Source organism: Salvia splendens, chromosome 13 (genome assembly GCF_004379255.2).
Source record: "Salvia splendens isolate huo1 chromosome 13, SspV2, whole genome shotgun sequence".
NCBI classification, from domain to species: domain Eukaryota; kingdom Viridiplantae; phylum Streptophyta; class Magnoliopsida; order Lamiales; family Lamiaceae; genus Salvia; species Salvia splendens.
In genome coordinates, this window is record NC_056044.1 from 31,942,923 (window position 1) to 31,963,300 (window position 20,378).

The 20,378-nt window shown below is 43.4% G+C and overlaps 1 pseudogene; it reads right to left on the reverse strand.

Moving 5' to 3' along the window:
• Positions 1 to 244: 244 nt before the first annotated feature.
• On the reverse strand, positions 245 to 6,628 carry LOC121760906 (annotated as a pseudogene).
• Between the last annotated feature and the right edge of the window lie 13,750 nt (positions 6,629 to 20,378).

A 20,378-nucleotide genomic window follows, 5' to 3' on the forward strand; every position in this document is an offset into this window, starting at 1 on the left:
TGAGTTAGAAATGAAAAAAATGTTGACCACTCTACAAAAGTCTCAACTTGCGGCGCAGCTCATCGATCATCCCCTGGAGGTATTCGGCTTTGGCCGGGTCCTGACATTGCATGAGGGCGTTGTGCGGAATTAAAAATGCGTTGCATCGTCCGCGTCGCCCACAGTGGGCGGACGATGCATCGAGCATCGTCCGCCCCATTGCGGATGCTCTTAGAACCTCAAATACAAATTAAATCCCCTCTGCTACACTATCATTCAGTCAAATAGTGTTTGACCCAATATAGTCTTCCAAGTTCCAATTATCTACAGATCTAGGTAATAGTATGTAATATATTATGGAAGCTAATAAGCTAACCTCAAATTGATATAGTCTCCGAATTTCCACACCTCCGAATCCTAATTCTCATCGTTCGATGTCTTGAATTTCCATCTATGTCACAACAATGTCTCCTTGGGCTCTGCATATTCACAAATTGCATCATCAGCAACTAAATCAAATAGCAAAACTGCAAAACACACACAAACCAAACTAAGATGAGCAAGTTGTTCATGCTTCTCATTTGAGCAGCCCTGGCTTCGAAATTGCTGACCATTCTCTTCCAGTGCCTTCAGTAATTACCGAAAAGGTTGAAGTTTCTGAAAGCTCCAACAGCTTGGATCATCGTTCGACATTAGTACTCCCTCCGTCCCGAGCTACTCGCTCATTTCCTTTTCGGCACGGAGATTAAGGAAGTGTATAAGAAAGTAAAAAATGACGGCTATAGGTGAAAATTTTTACTAAAAATGGAAAGAGTGCAAGTAACTTGGGACGCCTAAAAAGGAAATACGTGCGAGTAGTGCGGGACGGAGGGAGTATGTTTCAACTCTGATACCGGATTTCACATGAAGCTTGTTAGAAAGTATGAGGATGAAGATGACGATGGTTTTCTTTATGTTGAATCTGCACAATCTATAAAAGATTTTCCACATTCAGCAACTCCTACACCTCCTTATAGTGATGATACGAAGTCTTGTGAAATTCAATTGGGTGAAACTATTGAGACATCGATTCTGCAGCAGCTTCTGCTGACCCTTGAGGTGGGGAGTTATCTCTTGGATTTGATGGATTCCAAGCCAATGGAGGTGTCCTATCACGGGGATGGAAAATAGAGTTGTGCTACTCTTCGATTTGGTGGAGGCAACGGAGTTTGCATATTTGACCCAGGAGCTTTTTATAGGGTCAAATTCATCCAGTTTAAGTTCGAATATCAGCCACCCCCGTCCAAATGTTCAGGAGTACTTCAATACCAAGTGTCTTCTGTTAGTCAAGATGTCGGTGCTACTACGGAACCCGGCTCCACCTCTGGTGTGACGTTCCCATTCTCTCTTGGCGGCTCTACTTCCCCTCGTGGTACAGACATTGCTATGACGGAGAAGGGAGTCTTCCCCAGCCTGTGCAGCAACGATATAAGGAGAAGAAAGGGGAGGAACTACAGATGTTGACACCAATGGCATGATCTTACTTCAGCGGTTCTTATTTTGGCTTCCACCTTGAGGGCAAGGTGGTTTTCAACGATGGGGAGTTGATAGAGATCTCACGTTACCTGAATCCATCACCAAATACCTTCAACCATATCTCCTCAACAATCAACGCGGCATATCTTTTCCTATTTAGCATTTCTTTTTGATTTAGCACATCTCTTATAGGTTTAGGATTTAGAATTCTATAAATAATAGAATTCTATAGTATTTTCATTCATTGAGAAATATGAAATAAACTTCTATTCTCATTCTTGTTCCAAAAACCCTAGAACTTCAACTAGGTAATTATCTCTTTCGCTCCGTTCAATCTTCGCGTGCTCTACAAACCTCTCGATAGGGAACTTAGCCCCTATCACAAACACAAGTTTTCAAGCTTCAAATCACTCCCAACAAATGTAAACATAACATAGCCGGCTCGACTCCGAATGATAAGTTAACCTTTCATCCGGGTGATACGCCCTTACGCAATAAATTAGTACATAGAGCCGGTAAAACGCAGTCTTTTTTAACTATTTTTAAAATGATTAGTTAATTAACAATTGAATAAATCAACTAATAAACCGTAGTTGTGGTGCAAATTTCCATTATCAAAATTTAAGTACTAACCAGATCCCACTCTTGCTGCTCCATTTTCGGCGCCAAGACTGTTACATTTTCGATTGCCATCGCACGGGTGAAGTCCATGTACATCCACTACTCATCACCCGATCCCCGGCCTTTCTGTAAGCCGTGACCATCCCCTCACTTCCCTCCTCCTCCACAGCAGAGCTGAGAAAGAAGACAGCGGACCGTTTGCAGGGATCGCTGCTCACAGGCCGCGGGTTGAATGTGAAGGGCCCGCTGCTGAAAGTCCTCCATGTCTTGAATGTCTGCTGAGGCGTCTCAAGCTCCTTGGCTGTCAACAAAGCTGGGAATATCTGCACCGCGTAGCCCCATGAGACAGAGACTGACCAATTGTGTTTTTTGTGGTAGCAGAAGCATTGCTGGAGGGTTCTGGGAGGATCGGCCTCATGGGCTTTCATGAGGGCGGTCATGGACTCGAGCTGGGTGTGGTTCGGGAGCAACGGCTGGATGGAGTCGAGATGGTGGAGGGAGACGAGAGGCGCCAGCGGATGCGCTGCTAGGAGCCCGAAAGGATCCCCTCTTATGTTGATCTGAATGAATTACAAACCAATGTTATAAAAACTGGACCGGTAAGTAAACATACAAGCTATCGGTTTATGGTTCGACAGATCTGACTACTTATCGGGTTAGAATAGTGTAGAAAAGATATAAATAAACATATATAGAAAAATAATAAATTTAGTAAAAGATAAAAAAGACATTGTAAAGCATATATATGGGTCTTGAATCTTAATATCAAAATGCAACTAGTCAGGTTTACAAATAAGTTCAAATATGAAACAATAAACAAAAACTTTTATCAAACATTAAATTGAAAATTATGATATCAAAAAATATGATTTGCTTGCTCTATATATATGCCTTGGGCTTGCAACTAAGAGGAGGACAATGCACATGAAAGAGTAGGAAATAGTACATTTTAGGAGCACTAAGATGTTCGACTGCGGCCCGTTCATGATTGAACCGGTCGGATTTTCCGGTTCATGGTGGTTAAACAATCTGAAGGTTTTTATGTGTAAATTGGATCCAACAATGCGTCGATTCATGGCTAAACCAATAGAATCCATTTACCCAAATTTTATAACACTAGTCCAAGCATTTTTAACTATGATATAGTATGGTTGTTCACTGATCAAAGTTAATATGACAAAGATATGGATTTAGGCCATGACATATGAGACACAAGTTTTCATTTTTCTATTCAAGGGTAAAAACATAGTACTACTATCTTGCATAAAATATACTCCAAGACATTCCAACCATGTAAACTAATTGAACCCTTTATTCATTTGGTTTCGCATTTAGGCTACACTAGTGGATATGAAAAAGTGGTTTCTAGTCAGAGAGAGATCATCATTATATTTGCTTAATATTCGTTCAATTTATTGTCTGGAATGAGAACAAACCAACTTCAGGAAAACACTTGTTTAGGAATTTTTAATTAACAGACACAAATACATCACGTTTCGACACGTCTTCGAAATTAATAGTATTGAATTAATAATCCAATTTAAATTCCCACCGCTCTCTACCATATCACTACCTAATTATTGAAAACTTTCGAATTAGAATACCTTTTTAAATATTTTATCATACAAACTCGGTAGCTATTGCCTATTCATATCTTCTTGTTTAAAAACGCAGATAATAGCAAAGAAATCAATTAGGTTACTAAGGTCATCCACAACGCTGTTCCTATACCGTTCCTTAAACTACTATTTGCGGCCCCACTGTATTTTTTTACTCCATTCCTTAACTAAGGAACGGAACCTGCAACCCTCCGTTCTTTAACCGCTTTTTAACCGTTCCTTAAATTACTATTCATTCAATTTCATTTTTTATTTTTATTTCCAACTCAATTCAATTAAAAAAACACACTTTAATAAAAAACAAACACACTTTATTAAAAAACACACAACATTAAAACAAAGTTACAACTTAAACTTAAAAAAAATAAAAAGCACACAATTAAAATCCTAAAAAAATAAAATTACACAATTTTAATAATTTCATCCGCCAAAGTTTGCCCAAATGTGCTCAATTAGATCCTATTGGAGTTGGGTGTGGGCGCTAGAGTCGCGTGTCCTTGCACGAATAGATAACCGTTCTTGTATAGACGGATGCGCTCCACTTCGAGGCAGACTACTTGCGGTTGAGCTTCCGGGGGATTCGGGGTCGAACCAATATCCCGCCTCGGGTCCTTCGTCTTGGACAATCATGTTGTGCAAGATTATGCACGTATACATGATGTCGACCATGTTCTCCATGAACCACGTACGAGCCGGGGCTTTGATGATGTTGAAGCGCGCTTGGAGAACCCCGAACGCCATCTCCACATCCTTGCGAGCAGCCTCCTGCTTCTGCGCAAAAAGAGTCTGCTTTGGGTTCGCAGACCCACTGCACGTCTTCACGAAGGTAGGCCACTTCGGGTAGATGCCATTGGCGAGATAGTACCCCATTTTATAAAGCCGGTTGTTGGCGACGAAGTTGATGGCCGACGCTTTACCATCCAAAACTTCGGTCAAGAGGTCGGACTGGTGGAGCACGTTTACGTCGTTGTTCGACCCAGGGACCCCGAAGTACGCGTGCCAGATCCAAAGGCGGTAGTCGGCAACGGCCACGAGTATAACGGTTGGGTGGGTGCCTTTGTGGCCGCTCGTGTAGGACCCCTTCCACGCCACCGGGCAATTCTTGCATTGCCAGTGCATGCAATCGACGCTGCCGAGCATCCCGGGAAATCCGTGCACTGTTTCGTGAAGATCGAGCAGGAACTGACAATCGGTCGTGCTTGGCCTCCGGAGAAATTCGTCTGTGAAGGCTGCCCGGACGCCTTTGCAGAATTTGAGCAAACACATTCGCCCAGTGCTGTCTCCGATGTGGAGGTATTCGTCGAACATGTCGGCCGTTTGTCCAGTCGCAAGCTGGCGGATTGCTGCAGTACATTTCTGCAGCGTCGTGTGGCTGGGACGGCCGACCGCGTCGAACCCTTCCTGGAAGAACTCTTCCCGGGCTGCCAAAGTATTCGCGATGTGGAGAAATAACGGTTCCCCATGCGGAAACGGCGACGGAAGTACGTATCTCTCCAAACCGGGTTATCGCAGAAGTAGTCGCGTACTAACCTTGCGGCGGCTTCCTGCCGGTTACGATGGATGTACGTACGGGAGCGTCGTTGGGGCGGCACGGCTTCTTCCGCCTCCCGTCGTCGATCTTCTTCAAATGATTGTTCCAATATTTGACGCATTAGCTATACTAGATCTCCCCAAAATTTTTTGTTTTTTTAATTAAATTCGAATTTTTTTAAAAAAATGAATTATTGCGTCACTTGACGAAACCTACTCGCGGAGCAGCGAGTGGGCGTCACGCGTCGAATGGGAGGCCGCCACGTCGCCTCGGCGCGTGGCGGAACGTGTCGTGCCGCGGGCCGCGGCAACGACACCCGACACGGCATGGGCACGGTTTGGCGACGACACGGCGGCTGCAACGCTTGCCGCCGCGAAACCGTTCCTCTGTAACGGCCTAGGCACCGCAACGACACAGCGTTGCGGGTGCTCTAACAAACAACAAATGCCATTGATCCTGCCACGTGTCTTCATATAGTTGAGACACCAAACACACGACCAATCGAAAACAACCAAGTTTATTTCCTAGGCATCTTAAAAGCTGCCCGTCACAGAGTCTTGCTAATTTGACCCACCGATCAACTATTAATATTTCTGGTTAAAAACTGCATGCCTTTAAAATATTCAGATTAAATCCACCGAAACATAACAAATTCATTTAATAAAGAAACGCACCTGATGAAATCCCGGTTCGCGGGTTAGCCCGACTCCGAGTTCCCCTACGCACGCCCAAACCCGCTGATCCGACCCGTAAAAGTAATGGTACCGGTCGAGGCACCCGTCCATGGCCGCGGCGAGCTCCACCGCCAGCGGATAGCTCATGGCGAACCCCCCGCCGCCGAACGCCATGTCGTAGGCATGGTCCACGTCCTGCTCCACGCTCTCCGAGTTCCCGCCGACGTACACCATCCGCCGGTGATGGTGCCTCCCCAGGACCGCCGCCAGATTCTCCGGAAAAAACACCGTGTCGTCGTCCCCCATCACGAACCACCTCACGCCCGGCAATCCGACCCGGTAAAGATCCGCCACGACCCGGGCTATCCTCACCGCCGACTCCGGCCCCTTCGTTCGCCGGAACCGCCGCCACTCCGATGAGACCCGGTGCTCTATTCCCGACCCGATTGACCCGCCCGACCCTGCTGGGACCCTCTCGAGGAAGACGTAGCCGCGGGTCGAGCCGGGTTCCACCAGAGATCCGAGTAGCGCGCCCGGTTCGCCCAGGTGGCGGTCGACCCGCCGATGCCGAAGGCGAGGTGGGAGACGTTGGTGGGGGCGTCGTCGGAGCCGAAGAGGGTCGGGTCGGGAGAACAATTCGGGTTGAGTCGGGTCGTGGATTGCGGAGTATGCGGCGAGGGAGATGGAGAGGATTGAGATTACGGCCACCGCGGCCTTTAACGACGTCGTTAGAGCATCACTGGTCTTATCTTTCGGTATTAATTTGAGAGCTTTAAATGGGTCTTGACCCGGTTTGGCGGGCGCCGGGCACATTTCTATAGTTGGAAAGTGTGTTTTGAGAGGATTTATTGATGGTTTTAGGGGGAGACACGGGTAAGAAAAAAGTATGGTAGCAATGGAAATTAATGGTTTTTAAAGAAGGGAATTTTGACATGTTTATTTGTTAATTTAAAAGCACAAATGATGCAAAGTCGTAGAGATGGAATTATGGGTGATTCGCATAACAACGTGAATAAAATTTGTGTATATTGTGTCAAGAAAAAGTTTGATGGATTAAGAGGATCAAATTTGAATTCGTGGGTCATGGTCATAGATTTGGGACTTGGATTCACAATGTATGAATTTCCTTATTTCCATGTGTGTATTAACATATTATTCTCATTATTCTGTACATTGACATGTACATAGAGCATTAATTCATATTTTTCCTCCTTCGGTTATACTATCTCCGTCTCATATCAAGCAATGGCGGATCCAAGATTAAAATGCCGTGGGGTCGAAATAAATAATAAAATATACTAATATATATATATTTATAAAGATACATTATAAATGAAATATATCTATTTTATATGTACTTCTACGATATTATGAAACTGTCAAAATTAGTTGCGAAAATATCTTCTAGTTGCTGTTGTTTTTGTTCGCCATTAGCATTAGAAGAGTTGATGGAAACTCGAGATTTTTTAAAAAATGAATACTCTATCCATCCCATAATATGAGTCACATTTGATGTAGACATGAGTTTTAAGAAATGTAAATAATAGTGGGTAGGAAAAGTGAGTGGAACATGAAGCCCACTTTTTTATATTGATTTTTTATAATAAAATGTGAGTGAAGTGAGTTAGTGGAATGTGAGACCTATTTACCATTTATGATAAAAGTGAAATGTGAATCTTATTGTAGGACGGACCGAAATGACAAAATATGACTTTTATTGTGGGACGAATTGAGTATCTATTAATCTAAAATAGAAGGTAACTAAAATCAATAACTAAAAGTAAAAGATAGATATTACTCCATCCGTCCCATAAAAATAAATACATTTTCATTTTGGAATGTCACATAAAATTATCTCCTTTTATAGTATTTCGTAACTTCCGTTTCTAGTAGATGAGCCACATTCTCCACTAACAATACTATAATTACTTTTTCTTTCCATTTCTCTCTTATTTTAATAATTGCACATTAATTTCCGTTTCATTAATATTCATATTTTTATCGGACGGAAAGAATATCTATTAAAATTAGGTTAAAATTTATCGGTTACTACGATAATAAAATAAATTAATTAATAAAACATGACTACAAGATGTTCAATAAACTATACTCCTATAATATAATGCACCGAATCTTTTTTTGCACAGCCTATGCTCTACGCCTCAAACCCTTAATTTGAATTAAAATTAATTTAGATACCGAGCAATCTTAGTTGTAATTTGTAAAGAAAGTATTAACCATTATAATAGAGATAAATTATTTATGAAGAAAGTATTCCCTGCATGTTTTAATTAAAATAAATGAAAAGGTCCAAACCTAAACCCACGCATAAAAGATTTAGCAGTAGAGGAAATAACAACAGAGGTGCAAAAGCTGCGCGCAGCTTGAAGATGAATCATGGGGCAGAGTTCCGAACGCCGTGGAGTCGGGGGCCGTTGGGAGGAGTATTCCGGCAGTTCACCAGGGATGGCGGTGGGGTCGGCCGACCCCACTCGACCCCACCTCCATCCGCCGCTGATATCAAGTGTCATATTTAGTGTGGGCATGAGTTTTAAGAAATGTAAAGAAAAGTCAATTGAATAAGTTAATGGATTATGAGTTTTACTTATATATATTAGTTTTATTATATATATTAATTTTATAATAAAATGTTAATAGAATTGATTGATGAAATGTGGGATCTACTTACCATTTACGATAAAAGTGAAATGTGAATCTTATTTTGAGACGCATCAAAATGGCAAAATGTGACATCTTATAATAGGACTAATGTAGTATTTATATATTCTTATGTAATTTAGGACTCATAGTCATTATTTTCATTGTAGAATATCAAATGGATGTGAAATCAGAGATTGGAAGGAGAAATAAGGCAAAAACAGAGTCAACTTTTAAAAGTTAGGATTGATGCCAATTAAACGTTATGATTTAAAATTAAATAAGAATTATCCCTTTTAATTTATCACATTCTTTGGCTCAAATAATTTATTATATAAAAAAGAATTTACTTTTCCTTAATTAAATAGCAGAAGACCAAGTGAGAATGATTCGTGTGATGGTTTAAATGGTTTGGGAGTAACTGCTCACCAAAACTTACCTGTCTCATATTTAATTGGTACTAATGTCCTCAAAACATCAAGTAAACTAAACAAGATTTTAGCTGTCATTTTGTCATGGAAGAAATGTTAAACGGTACAAGGATTATGATCATGGAAGATATTACTTTACTGTTGCATTTTTATTCATTGTATAATGCTCCTCTTATATAGAGGTTCAATAAATTTGTACACAAGGAAGGTTTCCTATCTAGAATAAATAATCCCAATCTATTCTACGTCAATTATGCTATCAATCTTCTAGATTGATTCCCACAAATCATCTTAATTGATTTGATGAAATCTTTCCATTCTAACACTCCCCCTTAAGCTTAGTAGTGGGGTCACCAATACTTAGCTTGCTCAACGCATCTTCAAAATTCCTAGAACTGACTGCTTTGGTGAGAATGTCCGCCAACTGATCATCTGACCTCACAAATGGAAATTCCACGATTCCTTTCTCAATTTTCTCCTTGATGAAGTGTCTGTCGACTTCCACATGTTTGGTTCTGTCGTGTTGCACCGGATTTTCCGCAATGCTTATTGTCGCCTTATTGTCACAATACAGTTGGCTTTTCTAAGGTTGAAAGTCAATTTCTGTCGTCAACCTCCTTAGCCAAAGTAATTCCGTCAACCCACTTTTGATTCCTCTGAACTCTGGCTTCGCACTGGATAGTGCCACCACCTTCTGTTTCTTGCTTTTCCAAGTCACTAAGTTCCCTCCAACGAAGGTGAAGTAACCGGAGGTGGACCGTCTATCTACTGGATTGTCAGCCCAGTCTGCATCTGTATACCCTTTTATCTCTAGATGTCCTTCATTTTTGAACAACACTCCATGACCAACAGTTCCTTTCAAGTACTTCACAATTCTCAGCGCAGCTTCCATATGATCAGTTTGTGGTAAATGCATGAACTGACTTACCACTCCGACTGCGTAGGCGATATCTGGTCTAGTATGGGAGAGATAAATGAACTTCCCAACTAAACGCTGATACCTACCACGATCTTCCACTTCAGCACCTTCCACGATCCTCAGCCCATGATTCACCCCAATTGGTGTGTCAGGAGGCTTGCAATCTAGTAGTCTAGTTTCAGCAAGGATGTCGAGAATGTATTTCTTTTGCCTCAAAAATATTCCCCCTTGAGATCTCAACACCTCGATCCCTAAGAAATATTTGAGGTCACCCAGATCTTTCATCTCAAACTCCTTAAACAAACTATCTCTCAGCTTCTTGATTTCTTCCGCATCATTACCGGTAATAATCATATCATCTACGTAAATGATCAGACACGCTACTTTCCCTTCTTGCCTTTTGATGAACAATGTATGGTCTGAGTGACTCTGGTAGAATCCATACGAAACCAAAACATCAGTGAACCTCCTAAACCATACTTCCGGTGATTGTTTAAACCTATACAAGGTCTTCTTCAAGTGGCAGACTTCCCCCTTTCCAAACCCCTGTGTAAAACTCGGTGGTGCCTCCATATATACCCTCTTCTTCAATTCTCTATGCAGGAAGGCGTTCGTGATGTAGAATTGGTAAAGAGGACAGTCCTGATTAGCCGGAATCGAAAGAAGAATTCTTATTGTATTCATTTTTTAGACTGGCGAAAAGGTTTCTGCATAGTCCACGTCATATGTATGAGTATATCCCTTTGCTACCAGTCGTGCTTTATACCTTTCAATGGATCCGCCTGGTCTTTTCTTAATTGTGAAAACCCATCTGCACCCAATTGGCCTAACTCCCTCTAGTAACTTACTCTTATCCCACGGTTGATTTCGAGCTAGGGCATCCATTTCCTTCTGCATGGCTGCCCTCCAGTGTTTGTGCTTCATAGCTTTCCTTCTGCATGGCTGCCCTCAAGAAGCATTGCTATAATCATTTCGAGGATACAGTTTTTTCTTTCGGCTACACCGTTTTGTTCCGGTGTGTGAGGACAGGTGGTTTGATGAACAATATCATTATCTCTACAGAAGGCTTTTATTCCCGAGTTGACAAATTCCCCCCATTGCCAGATCGAAGAGTTTGGATATTTTTTTGGTACAGATTTTGCACAAGTTTACAAAAGTGTAAAAATGAGACACGACTTCAGACTTATGCTTCATAAAATAAACCCATACCATTCGAGTGCAATCATCCACAAAAAGCAAAAAGTATCGAAATCCTTGACCCCCCACCACAGGTGCGGGTCCCCATATATCATAATGCACTAAAGAAAACAAAGTTTCAATCCGTGTGTTACTTAACTGGTAGGATTGTCTACGGATTTTGGCCAAGATACAAGTTTCACAATGCAAATTCTAGGAAAAATTGGGAAATAAGAAATTTAAATAACTCGCAGAAGGATGACCTAGGCGACGATGCCACAACCAAGCCTCTCGATTTGCAGACCCATAAGTCAGCAACGCAGTTCATTTTTGAGCTATCTCGTCAACGTAGTACAACCCTTCCTTCTCAGTGCCACGTCCAATAATCTCCTTCGTCCTGATATCTTGCAGTAGACAAAAATTGGGCTGCATTAGTACGGAGCAATTAAGTTCTCGGGTGACATGGCTAATCGACAATAGTTTATGTGATAGAGACGGGACATAGAGACAATTTGACAACTTTAATATCGATGATATGTTTATTGTCCCGACCCCTTTAACAGTCGACACCTCTCCACTGGCTGTCTGAATGTACGCCTTTCCCGGTTTCATGGGTTCAGTGGTGTCGGAGGCATCATAGGTCATTGTATCCGTTGCCCCACAATCAAAGATCTACCTATCATTTCTTTCCTCACAACAAGACACTACACACGCAGTTGATAAATTTCCGAGTATTTCAAAACGATTCTTACAAGAAATAAATTCAACAACGTCCATTTTTTGACAAATTGGGGCCTGGCTCATGTTTTCGAAATTATTGGGGTCAGTTTGCATAGTTGAGGGATCCGGAGGTAAACAGTGGGGGTGCAATATATGGTTTTCAAAAACTGGAGGGGCTTGATTGCAAAATTGCATTGATAAGTCGTATTCTAGGCCTCGGTTACTGGTCAGTATGACAGGTTTAAATGATTATATTTGCAAAGCAGTTGCTCAAAGTGTGCAGGATAAGTGTTCTGGCCAGTAGGGAAGTTCCGGAGTGTTCGGGTAGAAAAAGCGCCAGCATGGTCTCATACTGATCCGTATACGTGCTAAAACGGCTTGAGATGAAGAAGACGGATAGCTGGGACGGATTACCCACAATTAAGGGCAAAGAAGTCAAATTGCAGCGAGGATTTACCCTAAAATCAAGGGTAGCCTCCCTATAAAAGGTAGCCAAGTTGGAGAGAGAAGAAGCAGCCGGGGGGGGATAGACTTCAATTCACCATCATCTTTAGGTAGAGAGTTCTCTCGGTAATTTCAGTCTTTCAGCCGTGTCCACTTCTTGCCTCGCCGAGCCATGATCACCTGACGTTCAGAATGTTCCCGAGTTCCAGTCATCGTCCGTTCCAGTTAGCTAGATCGTAGTTCCAGTCAGAGATTTTATCGCCCGGAGTGGCAAACAATCTTTAAATTGCTTTCGTAGTTTAATTAGTTCTCCGTCTTTACGTTGGATTTCTGTTACATTTTGGGATTTTGTTGTTTTGAAATGCTTGCTTTGGATATCCGAACGTGTTAATGCTATGAAGTTGATTTCCGTTTCGTTCATTGTAGTGTTCTTTTCTTTCCTTGTCTAGTTAGCTTAGATCTAAGATTTCTCGGTGTTTTAAGTGCTAAATCTCTAAATTCTGTTACGTAACAAATTTCTTTAGGATAGGTAAACATGTACTATTTGATCTGGAAGTAGATCGTTGCATGCAAGGCTTCGTTTTATTTTCTGAATCGATCTTTCATGTTGACCAGCATGCAGAAGTCCAGTTTCAGCGTTTGATTTCAGATTTGATTTCTTAGTTTTAGATCTGTGTTCGCGAGTTGTTAATCTGCGTTTGCCGGGTTGGATCTGGAATTGTTATCTGAGTTCAAGTTGTGTTGTTGGAGAAGACGATGTCTACATCCAGATTGGGGACCACCTTACTTTTATTTACTTTTGCTTTCTTTTGTCCTTCACCTCTGGTTGTACCTGCAGATCTGTCAGCCTAGTCACCACTACCTCCACTACACTCTGAATATTCTGTTTAGCCAAAAATAGAAATACCGTCCTTTCCAAACAATTTCTGTTACACCATGTCCCCTCATTTCCACGTACACAGTCGCATTCCATGATCTGCTCCCCCATCCTAGTCAGTAGGACGCCACCCTTTAATTACTCGCCTAGGTAGAAACTCAACCCGAGCGTGGTAGCTAACCAACCCTCCAAAACATCACCGCAGTAGTTTAAACGCACCATCTCTGTGGGATTCGACCCTTACCTCCACTATACTGATCAGTAGAAGTGGGTTGAGGAATCTTTGAAGACGAGGTCTAGGCTTAGTTAGGATCTTTATCCTGCCAGTAGGATATATCCTCACTTGAACGACACCTACGCACCTCGTAACCTCTTCAAATGGCGCCGTTGCCGGGGATGGATGGCGTTTTATATACTATTGTGTGTGATACTTTGGCGTAAATATTGTGTATAATTTTTTCTCTTTTTCTTTTGTTTCAGTTTATGAGAAGCAGTTCGGATCCTAATCCGTGGAAACCGAAGATACTTCAGCGAGGATCCATACTTGTGACCACTCGTTCTGGCCTGTCAACAACTCTGTCCGACCTAGACACGAGTAGCGACGAAGAACAGGACACCATAGAAGGACCAATTCCCGTGGAGTTACCACTGTTGGAAGGCAATCCAGGAATGGCTGCCAACATGGAAGAAGATCCAGAGATCGGTACGCTGAATGCGCATACCGAAGGAGAACCACCGCAAGCTATCGTGGTCACCCCGGGACAGACTGCTTGTGACGTGAAGCCTCATGTCATAGCGATTCTACCTACATACTGCGGGAAAAGCTATGAAGGGCCGTATGAGTTCCTTCACGAATTTTGTAAGATTTGTAGAGCGCAGAGAAGACCAGCAGGAGCGACTGAAGATGATTATAGGCTGAAAGCTCTGCCATTTGTGCTCAAGGGGGAAGCGAACACCTGGTTCATGCGCTTGCCCCCTGACTCTATTGAGACTTGGGCCGACTTCAAGTCAGCATTCCTGGGCGAGTTTTTTCCGTCATCTAAGACAAGCGCACTGAAGAGAGAAATAACGAATGTGAAGCAAGGATATGACGAGCCCTTGAGCGACTATTGGGCAAGATACATGGGTCTTTTGGAATCGTGTCCCAACCATCGCATGGCGGACATTGAAGTACATCATACTTTCTACGAGGGCATGAACGCGGTAACCAAAGACCTGGCCAATTCATCTTCGGGAGGAAGCTTCACGCAATTACGGGTCAGCGAAGCAAAGAGAGTCCTAAGGAAGCTACTGAATGCAAAGAAAGAGTATGACCATTCAAGGGAAGGATACAACCGAGAGCGGGCTGCTGTTGCATCGACTACTGATCAGGAGAACAAGCTGGAGCAGAAAATGGACTTGAAGATGGATGAACTGAAGAAGTCACTTTTGAGTGCCATCGAGAAGAGCACTCCACCACCTCTCCCAACTGGGAACTACAAGGGTGCAGAGCAGGGGAATCAAGGGGCCCAATACGAGCATCCGAATGACTTGATCAGTACGGAGCAAGCTAATGCTGCTGGGTATTTTAACCAGAATGGGAATTGGATCCAGGGGAGACAACGGGACGCACCATGGAGGGACCACCCGAATTTTCGATGGGGAGAAGGGAACCAAAACCAGAACCAAGGTCAAGGCCAGAACCAATATAACCCTTACCCGAACCAAAACCCTAACCGTGGACCAGCAAACCCAGACTTCCAGCCCAACTGGTCAGGAAGAAACCAACAAGCCCAAAACTATAACCCACAAAGCTCAAACTCGAACCCTGTTTACGTGCCACCCCATCAGAGAAATTTCCAAAACTACCAAAATCAACCAAACCAAGCATCCCAACACCATCAGAACCAGAATCAATTCCAAGCCCAGCACCAGAATCAATATCCTCAAGATCAGTACACTCCTCCTGCCCAATATAACCAATACCCGCCTAATCAAGGACAGCAAACCTCCCAGAACTATCAACACCAAGGGCCGGGTCATTTCCAAAACTCGAACAGGCCGAGGAGATCCGTTGAGGACATGATGAGTGAAATGCTAGCATCACAACAGAACATCAAAGGAGAATTGCAAGCCCATAATGAGGTCGTGCAGGGGATGCAAAATGCCCAGAAAGAACATAAGGCGAACATGGATATGATGAATAGGCAGTTAGCTCAACTGGCCAGTTCGATGGGTGATTTGAAGGGAAATGCAGGAAAACTCCCATCTACAGTCCAAATGCCCGAGAAGGCAAATGTGAGTAAGGTCACGTTGAGGTCAGGAACTACTTATGATGCACCTCAACCGAAACAGCCGAGTGAAGGATCGAATGGAACGAAGATAGGAGGCGAGACAATTTCAGCTGAGGAAATAGGGAATTTCATGCCTCGAATGCAGGATCCATTCTTCCTGGATGATACACCAAGTATAAGAGGTGAACCCGATGCCTTACTGACCAGGAAGGAACCTCCTCAAGAGAAAAATCCCAGAATGGAGGCTCGGACCCAAGAGCTACCAAGGAAAGTTGCTGAGGAATCCGTAGAAGAGAAAAAAGGGGAGAAACCATTCCCATTCCGATTTGTTACAAAGAGGAAGAAAGAGAACCCGGTCGACTACTTGTCGATTTTTGGAAGGTTGGACGTCACCATACCATTCCTCCAAGCCGTGAAACTACCCCCGCTCGGAAAATTCATTAAGGATTTCATAGCCGGGAAAGCTCAAAAAGATGGACAAATCATGGTGGAAGGGATCGCATCCGCAATTGTGCAAGAGAAACTGCCGCCCAAAAGGGCCGATCCAGGTATGTTCACTTTACCCATAACTATAGGGGATGTGAAGGTTGAACATGCGATGTGTGATCTTGGAGCTTCCATTAATGTCATGCCATTATCAATCTATAACCGACTGAAAGGAGTGAGGCTGTCAAACACTAGGGTGTTGATCCAGCTGGCTGATAGGTCGTGCATAAGCCCTGAAGGAGTTTTAGAGAACGTGTTGGTTAGAGTACAGGAGTTCACATACCCTGCTGATTTTTATGTGATCAAAATGAGTGAGCATGAAGCGAGAGAGTCTAGTGGAGTCTTGTTAGGGAGACCTTTTTTGAGAACGGCTAAGACAATAGTGGATATGGCCGAGGGGACTATTTGCATTGATTTTAATGGTGAGAAGTTTACTTTTGATATAAATGATGCCATGAAGAAACCCATTGATTCTGAAAATCTATGCTTTGTTGATGTGATTGACCCTCTAGTCCAAGATTTTCTTGAGACCGAACTATTACAGGAAAAACTCCAGGCTTTAGATGCTTGTGATCAGGCCGACGAAGAAGCTGCTGCGTGGTGTGAGTTGATCAGTAGCCAGGGGTTGACCGACGAAGAAATAGAAGGAGCGATCAAGGAATTCTGTCAAAAGTCGGCGTTCATTGGAGCCGCAGGGGCCAAGCTTCCAGTCAGTACGGAAGAACCTTCAGGGGAAGACTTAAAGAAAGACGGGGAGGCCCAGAAAAACCCTCTACCCGAAGACACACTTCCACCCCAAGTCGAGCTAAAAAAGTTACCATCGAACTTGAAGTATGCCTACCTCGGGGAGGAGAACTCATATCCCGTAATCATCAACAGCAGTCTCACAAAAGAACAAGAAGCGCGGCTACTGACTGTGTTGAATAGGAATAAGAAGGCAATCGGATGGAGCCTTACAGATCTAGTAGGGATAAGCCCCGACGTTTGCATGCACCACATCAGGCTAGAAGAGGGAGCGAAGGCTCATCGAGATGCTCAAAGGAAGGTAAACCCTAACATGCGAGAGGAAATTTTAAAGGAAATCTTGAAGTTGTTGTCGCTAGGGATTATCTATTCAGTGCCGGACAGTGAGTGGGTCAGCCCGATCCACATGGTTCCAAAGAAATCCGGGATCCAAGTTGTCAAGAATGAGAGGAACGAGCTGATTCCAACAAGGCTGGTCACGGGTTGGCGAATGTGCATCGACTACCGGAAGCTGAACAACGCAACAAGGAAGGACCATTTTCCTTTGCCTTTCATCGACCAGATATTAGAGAGATTAGCTGGGAAAAAAATTTTCTGCTTCCTAGATGGGTACAGCGGGTACTTCCAAATTCACGTGGATCCTGAGGACCAGGACAAAACCACTTTTACTTGCCCGTTTGGAACCTATGCATACCGTCGCATGCCTTTCGGTTTATGCAACGCTCCAGGTACGTTTCAACGATGCATGATGAGCATATTTTCCGATTTGATTGAGGAGTGCATAGAAATATTTATGGATGACTTCACGGTTTACGGAGACTCGTTCGACTCTTGCCTTCATCATTTGGACATAGTTTTGGAAAGGTGTCAAGCAAAGAGTCTGGTTTTGAACTTCGAGAAGTGCCATTTTATGGTCACCGAAGGGATAGTCCTAGGACACGTAGTCTCAGAAAGAGGTATCCAGGTGGATCGAGCCAAGGTGGATGTCATATCCAAATTACCATTCCCTACTGATCAGAAGGGAATAAGGGGTTTCCTGGGACATGCTGGATTTTATCGAAGATTTATAAAGGATTTCTCCAAAATCGCCCAACCCCTTACCAGACTGCTTCAAAATGATGTGGAGTTCGTTTTTGATGAGCAATGCAAGGCAGCTTTCGATCTTCTCAAAGAAAAATTAGTATCCGCACCTATCATACGAGCTCCTGATTGGAACCATCCTTTCGAAGTAATGTGCGACGCCAGCGACTTTGCGGTAGGGGCCGTGCTGGGTCAGAAGATCGATGGGAGGAGGCACGTAATTTTTTATGCGTCCAAGACTCTAAATCAAGCCCAGCGGAATTACGATACCACCGAAAAGGAGATGCTGGCAGTGGTGTTTTCTTTCGAGAAGTTCCGGCCATATTTGCTGGGATCTAAGGTCGTAGTATACACTGACCATGCAGCCCTTAAGTATCTAGTTACCAAGAGAGAATCAAAACCACGCTTGATCCGATGGGTACTCTTGTTGCAAGAATTTGATTGGGAGGTGGAAGATAAGAGAGGAGTCGAAAACAAGGTGGCAGACCATTTGAGCAGAATAGTGCAAGAAGGAAACAGCGAGGAGGTGCACGACCAGTTTCCAGAGGAACACTTATGTGAGGTGATTTTTGCACCCAGAAAAATTGATTGGGAAGAAGTGTACAAACTTACTGGTCAGAATGATGCAGCAAAAGGAAAAGAGAAGGTAGGGCATGAGCCATGGTATGCGGACCTGGCCAACTACCTAGTAACTGGAGAACTTCCAGAGGTACCAAGTGTTACCAAAGCCCAACGAATGAAGATCAAGAGTGAGGCAAAATATTATTTTTGGGACGACCCTTACCTATGGAGGGTAGGATCCGATCAAGTGATAAGAAGGTGCATTCCTGACTGGGAACAGCGGGATGTGTTGACCCACTGCCATTCGTTAGCATGTGGAGGGCACTTCGGATCCAAGAAGACGGCAAGGAAGATTCTGGATAGCGGCTTTTACTGGCCAACTCTCAACAAAGATGCATACGAGTTCTGCCGGAGCTGTGAGCGTTGCCAACTGACCGGTGGAATATCTGCCCAAGATGAGATGCCGCAAGTACCGATTATTGTTTGTGAATTATTCGACATATGGGGAATGGATTTCATGGGGCCTTTTCCCTCGTCCTATGGCAATCTGTATATCCTAGTCGCGGTGGATTACGTCTCCAAATGGGTAGAAGCGACGGCCACAAGTACGTGTGAAGCAAAGGAGGTGGCCAAATTCTTAAAGAGTCACATTTTCAGCCGTTTCGGAGTCCCAAGGGCGATCATCTCTGATCAAGGTACACACTTTTGTAATCGTACAATTGAAGCTTTAATGAAAAAGTACGGTGTGCACCATAGACTTTCAAGCCCCTACCACCCGCAAGCTAACGGCCAAGCCGAGATCTCTAATCGAGAGATAAAGAGGATTTTGGAGAAAACTGTAAATCCTTCTCGGAAGGATTGGAGCGTGAGATTAGAGGATGCTCTCTGGGCATATCGAACAGCCTACAAGACCCCCATTGGTATGTCCCCTTACCGAATAGTTTTTGGAAAAATGTGCCACTTACCTGTAGGGATCGAGCACCGAGCATACTGGGCAGTACAGAAAGTGAATATGGATGCTACAGCCTGTGAGGAGGAAAGGAAGCTGCAATTACAGGAGCTTGAAGAACTTAGATTGGAATCTTTCGACTCGGCCATGTGGTACAAGGAGCGAACGAAATTATGGCATGATAGAAATCTGAGAACCAAGGAGCTCCATGTTGGCCAGAAAGTACTACTCTTCCAGTCGAGATTGAAGTTAATGCCCGGGAAACTCAAATCTAAGTGGACAGGACCGTACATCGTAACAGCCCTCCGAGCTAATGGAGCGGTGGAGATTTCAGGGAGTCTTTCTAACTCTGAGCCTTTTGTTGTGAATGGACATAGGTTGAAAATCTTTAGGGATAATAGTGAGGTGGGGGTAGTGGATGAAATTCCACTACTACCACATACTAAGGTCACATACTGATTAGTAAGATAGGAATTTGGAATTCCACGTGGCTAGTTTCATTTTGATAATATTCTGCATATACTGGCCAGGTAGGATTCCAAATTACCTAAGGAGAATGTAAATACTGTATATACGTAATTAATTTTTGCATGCTTGAAAATTTTCTAAAAATCCAAAAATATATTTTCGGGCCTTAAATTTAGGTTGGGGTACACTTTGACCAAGAGATTACCTATTTAGTGTCACTCCAATTTGTATTTAAGTGCCATTTTGAATTATTTTCCGTAATAGGTAAGTATAGAGGGAAATTGTGGATAGGACGTAAATTTGAATTAAGCGTGTGCAGCTTTTGCAGGGTGGCAGTGCTGGAATGGTGTGGAGCAGAGAGAGTACACACGCTAGCCAATCAGGAACCAACGCCTGTCGCCCAACCACTTTTCACATGAAGCGGCATGACCGGTAACCACTGATAGCCGGTTGAAACCACCTGCAACTGCCATTTCTAATCCGAACTAAACCAACCGACCCTCCCTTTCTCCCTCAAAAAACCCTCATTTCCAAAATACCTTTCAAGAAATTCTCCTCTATCCCTCTCACAGAACCATCGTTCTCAAACCAAACCCTAATTTCTACCGTCAAATCACAAATTACAGTCATGGGTAAGAAAGCTATCGCGAGGA